The sequence below is a fragment of the Petaurus breviceps genome, unplaced genomic scaffold, assembly GCF_028583685.1.
Source record: "Petaurus breviceps papuanus isolate PSGF00001 unplaced genomic scaffold, PetGlider_PUasm1.0 181, whole genome shotgun sequence".
Taxonomy (NCBI): domain Eukaryota; kingdom Metazoa; phylum Chordata; class Mammalia; order Diprotodontia; family Petauridae; genus Petaurus; species Petaurus breviceps.
The window spans coordinates 14,465,765-14,483,298 of record NW_027185784.1 but is presented as its reverse complement, the minus strand read 5'-3'; positions in this window follow the sequence as shown (position 1 = coordinate 14,483,298).

Below are 17,534 nucleotides of genomic sequence, written 5' to 3'. Positions count from 1 at the left end.
TGGTCTTGTTTTGTTTCAAAACCCTTCCCCTCCCCCACTCCTTTTTCCCACTACCATCCACCTTCTTATTTAGGAAATTGTAGGTAATGTGAGGATCAATACTTGTTCCACTCTAATGTTAGCGAGAGGTGGAAGCTATGTAACTCACATGGCCTGCTTGGCGGCTTTCTTCAGAAGTAACAGGTCTGTTGCATAGTAGAAAGGGCACCATATTAGAGTTAGAGGAACCAGGTTCTCATTTCAGCTCTGCCATGTGTAATGTAATGTAATGCCAAAAGAAAGGCAACTTCCCAGGTTCAAAATACCAGCATAGGTGCTCTCTATTTTATTCAGTAACAAACCCAGAACAGAGAAGATCAAAACATGACATCATTCAAAATACAGCATTTACTAAGTGTGATTAAATAATCTCCAAGTACTACCCCACCCCAGGACCTTCCAATCATTCAATCAATTACAAAGTCTCTGTTCTAAATACTTCTCCACCCCTAGGCTATACCTTAATTAAGTCCACCACAAAGCCCCTCTTCTCAAATGGAGATTAGTTTCCAAACATAAGGTCAAAAGTTCCCCACCCCTGGATCACAATTGAATCTACCCCAGAGTTACATCAAGTTTAAACACAGCACTTAATACCCAAATGGAGGTCTTTTCTTCATCTTGACAGGAGGCAAGTTCTCAGCAATCTTAGTTCCTGGGGAGACAAGGCTTAGCAAAGCCACAAGATACATTGCCAGTCCCTTCATGAATTTATCCTCTGTCTGTAGAACAGTCCTAGAACCCCTGAACACATTAGCAAAGCCCTCTCCCAGGATTTCTGTAAACATACAACAAGAAAATCCTTCTTTAGGGCTTCTGTACCAACAGAAAGGCTCCCAGACCCCTGCAACAACAGCACTGTCCTTCACCAGTGGACAGTATTCACTCTGTCTGCAGGACAGTCTCCAGACCCCTGCAACAACAGTACTGTCCCTCACCAGCGGACAGTATTCACTCTCTGTCTGCAGGACAGTCTCAGGGCTTCTTAGCGAACAGCCAGGTTCCAGGACTTCTTCAACAAAAGGACAGTCTTTCACCAGTGGACAAATCTGGCAAAATAACATCAAAACAGACAGACAAAGTACCAGCAAAACAGCCATGTCTCCTCAGTCCTTGGCAGCTCAGGGGGCAGGTCTCAAAAGTCCAGGGCAATTCAAAGCGGCCACCAGCAATTCTCTTAGTCTCTCTCTCTCCACGAGGTGCTGCTTCCAAAAAGATCTTCCGCCTCTCTCTAGTGTCTCTCCAAATCTACATCACCAGCTCCTCCCAGTTCAGGACTTTCTTTTCACATCAACAAGCCCATCCCACAGGTGGGATTAACAAACTCTGGGTTTTAACACAATCAATTTGAAAACCAAGCCAATACAGGGGAATCTTTAATTGCCATTACTATCACACCATGCAACCTGCCACCTCGCCTTTCTAGCCTCAGGTCACTCATTTATAAATTGAGGGAGTGAGACTATACAGTCTAAAGTAGGGGTTCTCAACATTATTTGGGTCATGAACCCTTTGGACAGTCTAGTGAAGCCTATGGACCCTGTCTCAGAATATGTTTTTAAATGCATAAAATAAAATACATGTGATTATAAAGGAAACAAATTATATTGAAAAGACATAATTTTTGTCTAGACCAAATTCATAGACCCCCGCCCGAAATCTCCAGGTTAAGAACCCCTGATCCTTTTCTCCTTAAATGTGCTATTATTCTATCAACATTATGATTTTAGCCCTATCAAGATGTAATTTAGCAGACTAAAAAACCTTCTGAGAACCAATGGAATGAATCTCAAATAGAGGAAATTTCAGGAAGATCTGGGGGCTTGGAGATGGCTGATTGTAGAACCATCTTAAGGCCCCTGATGAATGAACATAGTTACTTACTCCATCTTCTGTAAACAATGGCCACACCCAGAAGTACTGATTGATCCACCTGTAACTCCAAAAGAGTTAGGCTGATGCTATTACACCAAAGGCAGTTCAGATACATTCCTGATATCTTATGGGTGAACAGACCTTCAATCGTCCCAGGACAATGGATACATACCCTAGATGCTATACCCTCTGCGGGCATTGTTTTTTGTTTGGTTGGTTGGGTTTTTTTTTTCTTTTTGGAGGGGGAAGGCAGGGCAATTGGGGTTAAGTGACTTGCCCAAGGTCACACAGCTAGTAAGTGTTAAGTGTCTGAGGCCTGATTTGAATTCAGATCCTCCTCACTCCAGGGTCGGTGCTCTATTCACTGTGCCACCTAGCCACCCTACCTCTATGGGTATTTTTAACCTATTTCTGAATCTTCATAATGTTCTTCCTTGGATCTCACTTAAATCCCACCTCTTCTATTTTGCCATTGTTCTGTCCTTGAGGAGAGGAGAGATAGAGACACTGAGACACAAAAGAGAGACAGAGACAAAGAGAGAGATAGACAGATGGACAGGCAGGCAGGTACACAGGCAGAGTCAGAGACAAACAGAAAAAGACAGACAGATACAGACAGGGACAACTGTCAAATTAGTCTTCCTATAATTCAGAATTGACTATATCAAGCCTACCCCATTCAATAAAATCAAGTGGCTCCCTATCACCTCTAGGATAAAATATAAAGAATTCTATTTGGCATTCAAAGCCTTTCACAATCTGGCCCCCTCCTACCTTTCCAGTCTTCTTAGACCTTCCTTTCCACAGACATGTTATAGTATCCAGTGACACTGGCTTCCTCACTATTCCTCATACAAGATACTGTCTCTAGACTCCAGGAATTTTCACTGGCTCTTACACATCCCTGGAATATTCTTCCTCCTCTTCCCCACCTCCTGGCTTCCCTGACTTCCTTCAAATAATAGCTGAAGGTTTTTACACAAAGCCTTTCCTAATCCACTTTAATGTTAATGCCTTTTCTCTATAGATTATCTCCAATTTATTTTACATAACAAATATACATTGTTTATACATTCCGTGTTTCCCCGATAATAAGACACTGTCCTATTATTTTTTTTTGGACAGAAAAACACCAGAGGGCTTATTTTCAGGGGAGGGCTTATTTTAATGAACATTTGACAGCAATTTTAATAAACAGGTAAATGTGAACAAAAAAATGTACCTTTATTCAATAAGCAAATCACTGGGGAAGAACAGGATGATGCACTCACTGCTGCAGCTCTGATTGGATGCAGCTCAGAGCGCGGTGTGTGTTTCACGGCGGGGAGAGGACGGTGCATACAGAGGGTACCGTACAGTAGCAATCTCAATAGGGCTTATTTTCGGGGGAGGGCTTATTTTAGAGGAATCTTACACAGTAAGGGGAGGGCTTATTTTCGGGATAGGTCTTATTATCGGGGAAACAGGGTAGTTGTGTGCCTGTTGCCTCCCCCATTAAACTTCCAGCTTCTTGAGAGTAGGGACTATCTTTGCTTTTCATTGTATTCCTAGTGCTTAGTACAGTACCTAGCATGTAGCAGACATTTAATAAAGGCTTATCAACTAATCTCTCTCTCTCTCTCTCTCTCTCTCTCTCTCTCTCTCTCTCTCTCTCACACATACACACACACACAATCCTCTACCTTGTAGAATGTAAGGTCCTAGAAAGCAGGTACCAGTTCACTTTTTCTTGAAATCCCCAGCACCTAGAACAGCTCATTACCCGTAGCAAACACTTTAAAAACCTATTGAATTGATTTTGAGAGTTGATCAGTGATGCTGCTCCCAGGCTCCTTGGTATTTCTTAAAGAAAAATTATCTCATACTCTCTGTTCCAGGCTTACTATATAGTCTGCCTTCTGGGAGTTTGGCATAGCAGCGCAATCATGTATGCACATTTCTTTTTTTGGTTTTTTGGAGGGGGGAAGGCAGGGCAATGGGGGTTAAGTGACTTGCCCAAGGTCACATGGCTAGTAAGTGTTAAGTGTCTGAGGTCGGATTTGAACCCAAGTCCTCCTGATTCCAGGGCCAGTGCTCTATTTACTGTACCACCTAGCCATCCCAGTATGGGCATTTCTTAATCCTTTATAAAGGGTTAGGATTAGAAACTACCCTCAACTAGAGATAGTTTTATATAGGTAAAGTAAGCAATTTGGTTAGAGGAAGCACAGGAAAGGCACTATGCCCAGAAGTATCTTCATCTCTAGTTTGACATGATGTCTAAAATCCCACAGTTAGAGATTATTTTCGTTGAGTGTTTTAAGGCCCGTGAGAGGAAGGAGTCAGGAATTGGGAGTATTGGTTTGTCAGGTCATTTTCTAACCAGCTAGTTTCACTTTCCAGGTCCTTTGGAAATGGGACACAAGACAGGCACCACAAGTAGATGGGGGTTTCAGAAGAAAGGAGTGTGTCAAAGAAAGAGGAGGAAAGAGGGTATAAAGGATAAACTTCTCTTGTATGATTATTTTAACTCAGGCTTGCCTTGGCATCAATGTTAGGAGGCTTCTGACATAAATATCAATGGTAACATCATGTGTGTTGTCTTCTAGCCATTTGGAGTCAGAATAGCAATACCTCTGTCTGCCAGTTTCATTGTAACAACAGATTTTAGAGGGAGACATATTGGTAAACCATGTGAATGAGTCAAAGGAGCAGCTTTCTGCTGATGACAGGATAAGACCACTTTTATCTCAAATACATTTGGCCCTTAAAGGAGACAGCATCTCCAAAATAAAGCTAGTTATCAAATCTAGTGCAGAACTCAAGACTGCAGAAGAGGTAACTTTGTCCCAAAACCTCTATAAGGAATTAGATCATCAAGACAGATCATATCATTCCCCAAGTGAAAAATGGTCAAAGGATGTGAACAAGCAGTTTTCAGACAAAGAAATCAAAGCTATCTATAGTCATATAAAAATGCTCTAAATCACTATTAATTAGAGAAATGCAAATTAAAACAGCTCTGAGTACCACCTATCAGACTGGCTAATATGATAGAAAATGGGAAATGATAGAATGTTGAGGGGGGAATGATGTGGGGAAAGTGAGACACTAATGCATTGCTGATGGGGTTATGAGTTGATCCAACTATTCTGGAGAGAAATTTGGAACTATACCAAAAGAGCTATAAAATGGCACATACCCTTTGATCCAGTAATGCCACTACTAAGTCTGAATCCCAAAGAGATTTTAAAACAGGGAAAAGGACCTATTTGTACAAAAATATTTATGGCAGCTCTTTTGTGATGGTTAAGAAATGGAAATTGAGATGCCCACGAATTGGGGAATCGTTAAACAAGTTGCGGCATATGATTGTAATGGAATATTATTGTGCTATATGAAATAACAAGCAGGATGATTTCAGAAAAGCTAGAAAGATTTACATGAACTGATGCAGAGTGAAGTAAGCAGAACCAGAAAAACATTGTACATAGTAACAGCAATATTGTATGATGAACAACTGTGAATGACAACTATTCTCAGCAACACAATGACTAAGACAATCTCAAAGGACTCATGATGAAAAAAAATGCTATTTGTCTCCAGAGAAGGAACTGGTGACATCTGAATACATATCAAAGCATATTATTTTTTCACTTTATTTCCTTATTTTATTTTTTTAGTTCAAGTTTTCTTCCACAAAATGACTAATATGAAAATGTTATACATCTGACATGTATAACCTATGTCAGATTGCTTACCATCTCAGGGAGGGGTCAAGGGAAGGAGTGAAGGATAGAATTTAGAATTCAAAACTTCAAAAACAAATACTAAAATTGTTTTACATGAAATTGGGGGGAATAAAATATTATTTTTAAAAAGACATATTGTAGATCATTATAAATAATAGGCCCACACATGTGCCATGTGACATACATAGCATGATGTCTTGGCCCATACAGGAGTATAAAATGTATAAAGTATAGAGCTTCTCTTTTGGTAAGAAATATAAGGGAAAGGGCAGCTGCTGCTGGCTTCCTATCAGCTGCCCTGTGCTCTACCCACATCAGGACTTAGGAAAGGTATAGATTTACAATCCAATTTCATCTTCCTTGCTTGAATGAGTGTGTTGATGGATATTTAGGGTGTGTATCAATAAGTAGATTCTCAGTTTATAGAAGCTATTTTTGAAAAGATTTACAAGTTTGTATTGAGCTAAAAATTTCCTTGAAATAATCCCTGTTCATTCTAGTTCTGAGTGATTTATAGCCTCTTTCCCTCTAAGAAATTTGTGTGTGTATGTGTGAGTTATTGGGGACCAGTCTTTATTGATAACACTATTTTCCAATTGTAAAAGGTTGTAGAAGGCTCCGGGGGAATGAATTTGAATGGGGAATTGAAAACCCATGTTGAAGCAGTACTGACAACACAGGAGCTTGGTTTGGGGGTACAGTTTATCCGTTTATAGTTTATCCACACTCCCAAGAGCCTCAAAATTGACATAGGTGGATACACTGAAATACATAGATCACAATTCTTGCCTTCAAACAGCTCACAATCTAACACATCAAATGCAATAAAACATAACAATATTAATTAATGCCAATATTGAGCTTTACCTTCAAATTTGCCTAACATATCAGGAAAAACAAATCCTAAGTGAAACAAATCCTAAGATGAAGATCTTCTTTAAATATTCACTAAGTTCTGTTCCACAATTCTTCCAGGTCTTGCTCCACAATTCTTCCAGGTCTTGCTCAAGAGTCACTTCCTCCATGAAGCCATTCCAAACCTTCCCCTCCCATATATAAATTAAACTTCTAATTTATCTCTGTTTGATCATCTTTATGCTCAAAAACCTTTAACCCTGTTGTCTACCAAGTTCCAACTCATTTCCTTAGCCTTCAAGGCCATCTACTATTTAGTACTTCTAGTTTTCTAGTTTTATCCTTTCTTACTCCATTTCACAAACTTTAAATACCAATCAACTGAACTGCTCTCTACCCTCTTGACATATACTGTAATTTCACAACCTCAATTTACTCTGTTTCTCCTTCACCTACTGAATTCCTATACATCCTCTAAGGCCCTACTCAAATGTTATCTCCTCCATGAAGCCATTCCTCAATCCCCATTAGTGATGACTTTGCTCTATCTATTAGCAAAAAATTCTTTGCACAAAGTGGGTATCAGTATTTGTTGGTATTACTGAATTAACATTCTAGTCTACATTATACTTGCTTGCATGCATGTGTGCATGTGTGTGTCTTATTCCTCCTGCAAAAATGTAAGCTCATTGAGGGTACTCTAATTCATCTTTGTATACCCCATGGAAATATTACATGTAATACACACCTAATAAATAGTGGTTGTTTTCTTGAATTGATTTGGGGTCCACTGCCCTGCCATTCTAGGGTCCTCAGAATAGTATCCCCAAAGTGATGGGTAGAAAGGAAGAAGAAAGCATAGATCCCAGGGGCTTTTCTGTGATAATTGGGACTCAAGCCTTCCTCTTTTCTGCCTATTCCTTTGCTCCTGACCCAACACTCAATAAAAAGTTAACTCTCTGAATACCCCGGATTCTGCTTGATAACATATTTGGGTTATCATCATTAAAAGAGACACAGTCACAGATATAAATACAATTACATTTCTTGACAGTTAATTTTTTTTTTGGTGAAGCTTCAAAACAACACCTTTTCTTTGTTTTTCTCTTATTTTAGTTTTTCTTGATTACATGTGAAAAAATTTTTAAGTTTTGAGCTCCAGATTCTCTCCTTTCCTGCCTCTCCTGTCACCTCCTTAAGAAGGCAAGTAATTTAATGTAGATTATAAATGTACAGTTATACAAAACATATGTCCATATTACCCATATTGCAAAAGAAAGCAAAACCCAAAAAAAAGAAAGTTTAATAAATATGCTTTGATATGCATTCAGACTCCATCAGTTATTTCTCTGCAAGAGGATAGCATTTTTCATCATGGGTCCTTCATAACCATCTTGGATCATTGTATTGTTGAGAAGAGCTACATCATTCACAGTTGATCATAAAATATTGCTATTATGAACAATGTTCTCCTGGCTCTGCTCACTTCACTTTGCATTAGTTCATATAAATCTTCCCAGGTTTTTCTGAAACCATCTTAGCTGTCATTTCTTATATCATGATAGTATTCCATCACAATCATATACCACAACTTGTTCAGTCATTTCACAATTCATGGGAATGCCCTCAGTTTCCATTCTTTGCCACCACAAAAAGAGCTGCTATAAATATTTTTCGTACAAATAAGTCCTTTTCCCTTTTTTTATCTTTCTGAGATACAGACCTAGAAGTGGTATTGCTGGGTCAAAGTGTATGCACAGTTTTATAACCCTTTGGGCATAGTTCCAAATTGCTCTCCAGAATAGTGGGATCAGTTCACAACTCCACCAACAATGTATTAATGTTGCAGTTTTCCCAAATCCCCTCCAACATTTATCATTTTCCTTTTCTGTCATATTAGCCAATCTGATATGTGTGAGGTGGTACCTCAGGGTTGTTTTAATTTGCATTTCTCTTATTAATAGTGATTTACAACATTTTTTCATATGACTATAGATAGCTTTGATTTCTTCTTCTGAAAACTGCCTAGAATAATTTTTACTAATCCCTCCAGAAAGGTGCAAATTACTTATCTAATTTGAATGCCTGGATGATTTGTTTGAGCTCTGCCAACTGTTTTAGATACACAAGATGGAAAATAATAAGTGAAAGTTTCTGATATGAGCTCTACTCAGAGGTCATCATAAAATTAGTTTTTTGTTGAGTATTTCTGAAACCAATTTTTCTCTTTAAAATGGAATCGATGATATGATGCTTTATAATTTATCCTCAAGTTCTATTCTAAAGCTTGAGTCATTATGTGGGGGTGACCCAAGCTTCCCAAAGATTATTCCAGGGGAATAAAAACTCTGTAAGATTTTAATAAAGATAAAAAGTCTTTGGGTACAGACCCTAAAATGGAATTAGTCCAGTCTGAGGTCCAAACTAACTAAGGTTGGAAAGACTTATCATTAGAGAATCAGTCACCAAGTGATGAATTGTTTTGTCTACAATACATGATAACCATTTACATTTTAAGGCAGGGAATGGTCGTGGTTTTTACTGACAGAAGAAATAATCATAATGATAGAACCTAAGAACACTCTTTCCATACTGGTGAAGTGACTTACCTTCAGTCTCATGGCTTGCAACAAAATCTACTTACTTTAAGTCCAAGGTGCTTCCATACCACATGGGATGTAGGAGAACAATGAGCCAAGAATACACTAATAAAAATGAAAAGTATGTATTAATTAAAGAGTCAGAATTTTCCCTAGTGTGGCAACAAAACCAAGCTGATATTAATACCTCTTGATTCACTTTGAGGGAAGCAGAGTTTGGTTGGCATTTTTTATAAAATAAGTTTCTGAGAAAATAATTTAATTTTGACACCAACTCCACAAATCAAATAGATTTATAATCTTTCCATAGACAGTAAAGAGCTGACCTTCCTCTGGCCTAAAGGGAATCTCATTTCCCCTCTCCTTATCATTTATTAGAATTCAAAATATTGTTTCAAACAGATCTGTTTAATATTTCAGACTATATGATGTATCCAGCACAAAAGGTCAACATCAGCAGGCAAACAACAGAGATTACGGAAGAATAAACTAGACTGGGAATCATTCAGGGGACCAAAGAGCTCTTTCCCTTCCATTCCTTCCTTCCTTTGTTAGTCTTAGCCAATCACTGCATCTCCATGTTACTAAGTTCCTCATTTCTAAAATAAGGGAATTGCATAAGAATTTTCCCTCTCCTTAACACTTAATGGTATAAATATGCTTTCATGAAGTTGACTATAAGTAAATTTGCATAAAGTAATTCCTTCTTTTCCAAGTTCCTTCCATTGCATGTCTCATGGGGTTGCTTGATTCTCTCATGTTATTGTTTCAAGGAAAACATCTTGAAAACTATAAGCTCTATATAAACATGAGCTATGACTGGTTTTACATAAAATTGTAAATTTGGTCCCACTGAAAATATTATCCTGTAAGCTATACTGAAAATGTTTACAGGGAAGAGGTTAAAAAGATAGATAGGTGAACCTAAGATTTGGAGTCCCAATGTAGTGATCAGGTTTTTATTTTTTCTTATTGGCATTTTCCCACTACCATAATGTCCTCTTTCCTACAGATGCTCACCCTCTCCTGTCCCCAAGACACAGTCATTTCTTCCAAGAGGAAGAGTCACCTCATTCCACAACTACAGCTCATAGAACTTACCCTACCCCTTCCTTTTGCTGCTTATTTATAATGCTTCATAGAGTTAGCTTGCAATATCACACTTTAACCAGTAGCTGCCACCATCTAACATGATCAATTTCAGCTCTCAAATTCCTTAAGCACAAAGCTCTCCCACCTACAAAGCAAAGTTCCCCGTTTTATCAGTTCTGTGAATTGAAAATATAGTCTATGAAATTTATTTATTAATAAGGGACAACCGTACTAACTTGTATAGCAGGATCAGCAGGAGAAATAATGACAATACTGAGAATATGATTGCAAAGTATTCTGCATGTATAAAGTGTTGTGTGAATGCTAAGTAATAATGTTATGGTTTCATCTGGGAGATGTGTGTGTCACCCAGGAGCACCAGTCAGTAACATAATTTGTAATAAGTCATCATTAATTAACACTAAATTACCAGGCCCTTCCTGGGGAAGTGGCACATTAAACTGGCATCAGTATGTGAAGAGTTCATTATGGTTAATGTTATGAGAACACTAGCTGAAGGACTTAAGCATGAATTGGAAGGTGTTTATGTCCAAACACCTTAATGTGGTCCCAACATCTGCTGCTTTTTCAAATAAAGATTCAAATCTGCTACTGAGAAGGACCTTAGTTTTATAGCCTCAGAGAAGGATCTTCCTGGGGAAGACTGACAGTGTTTGGGAGTAATAAAAAAAAATGAAGAAAAATGGGGATAGTCCTCTTCCTTCTACCACTTTTACCCCTCTACCTATCCTCCTTGTTCCCCTTAGAGCATTCAGAAATGAAAAGGAAAGAATGAGGAAGATAGAGAAGAAGACATCCTTTTTCTTTTAGTATTAATAATCTCACTTTTTGAAGTCATCATTACGAGTGTCTACAATACTAAAAAGGTGACATGTCTCTTAAAATCTGTAATGCGCTCTACATATATTTTTGTTCGATCATGCACAATTCAGTTCAACAAATAATTTATTAAACCACTTTTTTATTTTTGTTTTCTTTTTTTAATTAGGAACCTAAACATCAATATACATGAACATTTCCATATATAAAAAATAAAAAAGGAAAAATGAATATGAAAACATGGATAAAGATTCACTCCATCGGCTTACTTTAAATTATTCGTATAATTTAACATGGCATTACCCACATTGTTCTGCTTGTCTATGTCCCCTCTGAACTTCCTTCTCCTTTCATATATTTTTAAATGGTTTATTGACCTTCTTTATTTTCATTTCTTGTTTTTTGCATCACTGTCACTGTTAATGCGCTAACCCCCCAAATCCTCCTCACAAAACTGAAGCTTTTTCTTGTAACAAAAATATTATCAAGCAAAATAATTCACACATTTTCCATACCTGAAAATTTATGTCTCATTCTATGCCTCTAGTCCTTCACCTCTGTGCCAAAAGATGGGAAGCATATATCTTCATCAGTCTTCTAGAGTACTTGTCTTTAAGATTTGTTTTCATTTATATTATCATATTAAAGGGCTGTTCTTTGCTTGTCACTGTTATATGTACTTATTATAAAAAGAAAAAAGTAGCCCCTGCCCTCAAGAGGTTTATAACCAACATAAAAAATAGTCTAGTACCATCCTGTGTGTCTGTATTTGTGTCCACAGTGCATAAGACAGTACTTAGTAATAATAAATGCGCTCTCTCTCTCTCTCTTTCTGTGTGTGTGTGTGTCTATAGTCTCTCTCTGTTTATCTATGTATGTCTGTCTATCCTAATACAAGACAGAAATACAAGGGGCAAAAGAATGATTGGACAAAGAGCTCTAGAAAAATTGATTAGACGCTGATATTGACTGAGGATGGTGAGAACATTAACAGATAAGAAATCCAAAGGATTCAATGACCCTTGAGCTGAGTGTTAAAAGAAGATAAGAATTCTGAAAGGCACACACCAAGAATGAAGGACAGCTTGTATAGATATACCAAGTTGGGAAATGGAAAGAATGGGGGATGGTTAGTAGAGTAGCTCAGTTTGGTGGGAATATAAAAACTATACAAAGGAGAATAATGTGAAGTAAGGCTGAAGGGGTCAGTGAGAGCCAAATTGTGAAGGGTCTTAAATGAAAAGCTGGGGGAATTTTTTTTCTAGAAGTAACTGGGAACTAGTTTTTGAGCAGGGGTTGATATAGTGAAATCTTGACCTTAGGAAGATTACTTTGACAGCTGTGTGAAAAATACTAGAGAGGGGTGAAATTGAAAGTAGGGAGGTTGTTATAGTAATCTAGATAGGAATTAAGGAGAGACTGACTCAGGTTGGTAGCCATGAAAATGGAGGGAAGGAGATAGATTTGAGAAATTATGTAGAGATATAATTAACAATATTTTGTAGTTTATTTAAACATGTTTGGGTTGGGAGTGGGGATGAGGGACAAGAATCTAGTATGACTATGAGGTTGTATACCTGGGCAATGAGGAGAAAGATGGTACCTTCAACAAAAGTAGGGCAGTTTGGAAGGGGAGAAAATTTAAAGGTAAAAATGAGAAGTTCAGTTTTGGATATATTGACTTTGAGGTGCTATATTCAAATATAGATATCTCTTAGGCAGTTCAAGACAGAGGTTAGGACTAAATATGTAGATCTGAGAGTCATTCATATAGAGGAAGGCAACTCCATCAATGTTGAATAATATCACCAAGGGAAAGAGAATAGATGAAAAGAAGGTCCATGACAGAGCCTTGGAGTAAGCCCATCCTTTGGGGTGAGGAAATGGATTTATAGTGAATCCAGTCAGTATAATTGTGTGATTTCCCCCAGCTGGGTTCCACAACTCAAGAGAGTAATAGCAGAGAAGGCAGATGGTGGAGTTAACAGAGGGTTAAGGACTGTAGGGTAATTGGTGAAATGACAAGGAAGGGAACAAAGGATTTGGGGTGGAGAGGAATTAATTGGTTAACCATAGAGATGAGAAAATAAAGTAAGAAAAGTAAAGCTAGGTGACAGACTAGGAAAATAAGGAGAGGATAGTATATAGAATAAATATAGAGCTAGAAGGGATCTTAGGAGTTCATCCAGTCCAATCTTCTCATTTACAGGGGACCAGAAAGGTAAAGTACTTTGCCCAAGGTTACATAAGTAAATGCTAAGTGACAGAGAGGGATTCTAATTCAGGTCCTCTTACTACAAATGTAACACAATGCCATCTTATCTCCCCAAAACAAACTACCTGGAAGAGCTGGAAGTTTCATTAAGAATAAGAACTAGAATTAGAAAGTGAGGGGGAAATGGAAAAAAGGGAAATAATAATAAAAAGGAGAATTTCAAAGTTCAAGGTCATTCACTGTTGTGAATGCCCACTCCTGTGGAGGATGGAGGTGGAATAAAGACGGAGGGCATGGGAATTGAGGAAGCTGACAGATAGCAAGTCCAGGATGTTTGAAGGGACTTCAAAGTAAATATGGAAGTCTTCAAGGAAGGTGACTGCACTTCAGCAGGTAAGGCTGATGAATTCCTCAAGAGAAAGAGTGATGTGCAAGATGGCAGATAACAGCAACAGGTCTGATCCAGATGATGTGGATGAATGAAGCAAACACCAAGAGAGGTGAGGTTGCAGAGGAAAAGTCTAGAAGTTGTAGTGGGGAGCAAGGTAGGCATGTCATAAGAACAATAAGTTCTGCCAAGGAGAGAAAAGGATGTAATGTTTTTCCAAAAGAAGGAAACAAGCATTTATTAAGCAACTACTATATGCCAGCCACTATGCTAGGGATTTTACAAATATTATCTCATTTAATCCTCACAACAACACTGGGAAGTATATACTACTATTAATCCCCATTTTATAGGTGAGAAAACCAGGGCAGAACAAAGTTATGTGATTTGCCCAGGGTCACACTAACAGCTAGTTAGTGTCTAATGCAGGATCTGAATTCAGGTCTTCCTTACTCTAGGCTCTGTATTCTATCTACTGTCTGCTTCTATTCCAGAAGAATACAGGTTCTGTGAGGAACAGGAGAAGGAATAAGTGTGAGAAATCCATACAGAATAAGTGTTTGTTAATGGTACCGCGCATAATTTCCAAAGGGCATAGTAGAAAGAGGGGCAGAGGAAGATATGGAATTGAGAGAAGGAGGTCTGAGTTCTATAGAGATAGCAATGTGTGGAAGTTTGGTAGAGTGTGGGAATGAATAACCAGGCAAGGTTACATAGACTTTGCAGTAGACGGGCTGTGTTTTTTGGTGCTCTTTCCCATTTCTCTGAGAGGTTGTTTTATATGGTCCTGGCTGCTAACCCCATGGGAAGGGTGGTCAGAAGCTGTGGCTGCCTGTGGAGAAAACATGTACACATTTCTCTACCAAGAACAGGGTTTGTTTGGTTTATTTTAAACATTTCCAAGAGCATTTCTATTTGTTGGACTTTTATTCTCAAAAAGAAGACAAACTTTCCAATAGAAAGATTCTTCTGGAAATATGCAAATGTGGTGATCCTCACCCAAAGGAATGAGTGGGATAGCCAAGTTAGAAGTGATCCTAATCAGATCCTGATGGAATTTTTTAATTAACTATTGTTCCTTCTTACTCTCTCTGTTTTATGGGCTCTCTCTAGAGCTCAGATAGTGATTCAAAACGAAACTGGAATAAGCCATACTCTTAATGTCATCAGAGAAAAAGGGGGGGGGGGAGAGCAACATGTACAAAACTATTTATAGCAGCTCTTTTTGTGGTCCTAAGAATCTGGAATTAAACTGCTGTCCATCGACTGGAGAATGGTTGAACAAGTTAGAGTATATGAATGTAATGGAACAATACCATACCATAAGAAATTATGGACAAGCAAAGAAGACTAATATTGTACTGCCCCAGCTTGGGGCTCAGATAACCTGAGAGCCTGTGTTGTAACCTAGCCTCCATGCAATTAAGATAGCTTCAAAGGCAAAAACTAGCAGATTTCCTGAAGCAAATAAATGGGGCAAACAGCCAAACTGGGATCGAGAACCAGTATATGCAAATCTTCTATCTACATTGTAGCATTGCCCCCAAAAGAGGGAGGATGTATGACCTACAGCTTGGAATTGCCTGTGGTGAAGTTTGGCACTTCTAGGTTCAAGCCATGGTGCCCTGTTGAATTTCAAAAAGCTTCAACCCTGTTAAGTCAAGAAAATGTCCTTTTTCACAATGTATTGATGATATGTGTGTGTGCATGTATGTATGTATTGATAGTATTTCCTTCTAACTTATACACACTTATACCAAGTAAAGCTCTTGAAGCAAACAAGTATAGTTAAGCAAAATTAATCAACACAATGACTGTGTCTGAAAATGTCTACCTCACGCCATCACCTCGCCGATGAACAAAGGGAGGCAAGCTTCACCATTGGCCTAAAAATGTGTTCTTCAGATACTTCTTACTTCCTGAAATCAGAGAAGTAAATTCATGGAACAGAGCTTTATCTAGACAGTTCTCACCTTTTAATTTAATAGAACTTCAATTTGTCAAAGCCATATTCTCAGACCATCTTAGACAGAACAGTAGATAGATTGGAAAATACTCAGGGCAAGAGAACCAATGGTGAAGCATGCTACCTACCTCCTGACAAACAGGTGATGGACTCAAGATACAGAATGAGACATACACCTTTGAAATAGAAGAATTTGTTTTACTTGATTCTGTATATTTCTTACCATGGCTTGATTTTTCTTTTTGGGTGCCAGAGGACACAGGAGAGAGAAGAGGACAAGGGCTAGAGTCCTTCCCCACAAAAAAAATATAAAAGAGAAGAAAACTAAAGAAAGGCCATAAGGAATCAGAGACAAGCAGGGTAGCTTTAAGAGGTACATGTTGAATTTATTATATACTCTAAAATAAAAGCAAGCTGTACAAAATGAAGATCTACAGTTTCATGTGATGTCCCTTCCTGATCTACAGCATGGAAATGATCATTTTATTTTGGTATTTGTTAAATTCAGAATAAAAATAAAAGGAAATTTAAAATGGCTAGCATATTAAGGAAAGGCACTGGTGGTCCCCTTTGGGTTTATTCTAAGTTCTATTAAATAAGGTTGTGTGATCAAGGCTTCAAAAGTTCTATATCACAGTTCATTACAACAAGACATTGGAAGGCAAGCCCAAGAGGGTTGAAGACCAGGAATCCAACTTGGAAGATGAAGTTTGACAGGTCAAAAAGATGAAGGCCTAAGAGCTAGAATTACAGAAGAAATATACAGGGAAGAAGTATCAAGATCATCTCATAGGCATAAACAGTTAAGATCTAAACGTAGGGATAGAATCATAAAATGGTGAAGCTGGAAGGGGCATTAGACTTATAATCTAATTAGTTCAATTAGTTAATTAGTTCAATCTTCCTATTTTTTTACATAAGGAAAATGGAGCCAAGAAAGATAAAGTAAATTGTCCACAGAGCAATACTAGGAAACAAGAGACAGCAAGGAGAGCTCTCTTCCTCACTAGGGTATATAGGTCTCTACCCTCTGTCCTATTTTCTATTCCCTACTATGTGTCGGTGGCCCTAAGCTCACAAACGTTATTCATAGTGAAGAGAGAGAAGCTTTTATGTAAAACTGGTTGGAACTGAGAGAAGTGCTGGAATCACCAGGAGGTCCTTATAACTCCCTTTTATAAGGATGAACAAGATCATATCTCTGAAGCACTTGGAGCTTCTGTGGCAAAAAAAAAATGTGAGATAAATATAAGGTGTTGTTAACAATAGGGCCTTTCTTCTTCATTATGAAGCCAACAGAGGAAAGAATTGCTTTTCCCGGCCAGAGGGGAAAAACAGCCCTATCTTAATGGGTAACCTTGAAAGCCAAACACAATAGCTGCCTATTTTTTCACGCCTCTTTCCACATAACTGTGAGGTGGATACCTCTCCCACCCCCCTCTACCATTAAACTATATTCACGAATAGCCTTTTCTTGTAAGGAGACTAATAACACCTTGATACTGCAACCTTCCCTTTTCTAGTATGTGCAAAGATGTCAGAGCTGCAAGCTGGGCAGATCCTTGCTTGTGACAAGTTCTGTTTCTCTCCCACATGTTTCTTCCTAACTCTGGATACAAGTGATTCCTTAGCCCAGTAAGACTCAGGCACTAGTCTAGTCTGAGGCTAATTCCTGTTAATTATATGTGAGAACCACAGACTCACTCTCCCAGAGTCAAAATAGGTAAAGCATCCTAGCCCTAACTCTATGATCCTATGTCTCCTCTTAATCAGTGCCTGGGCAGAGACACACATGTTCATGATACAAGAAAGGGAAGGACTAGTCACCAAACATTACAGAGAAAGGTTTGTGAGCCCAGGAAGGAAGTTTCATTAAGAGTTTACCTAATAAAAGGCAGCCAGACTCAGATTAATGGAAGGTGAAACACAGTTC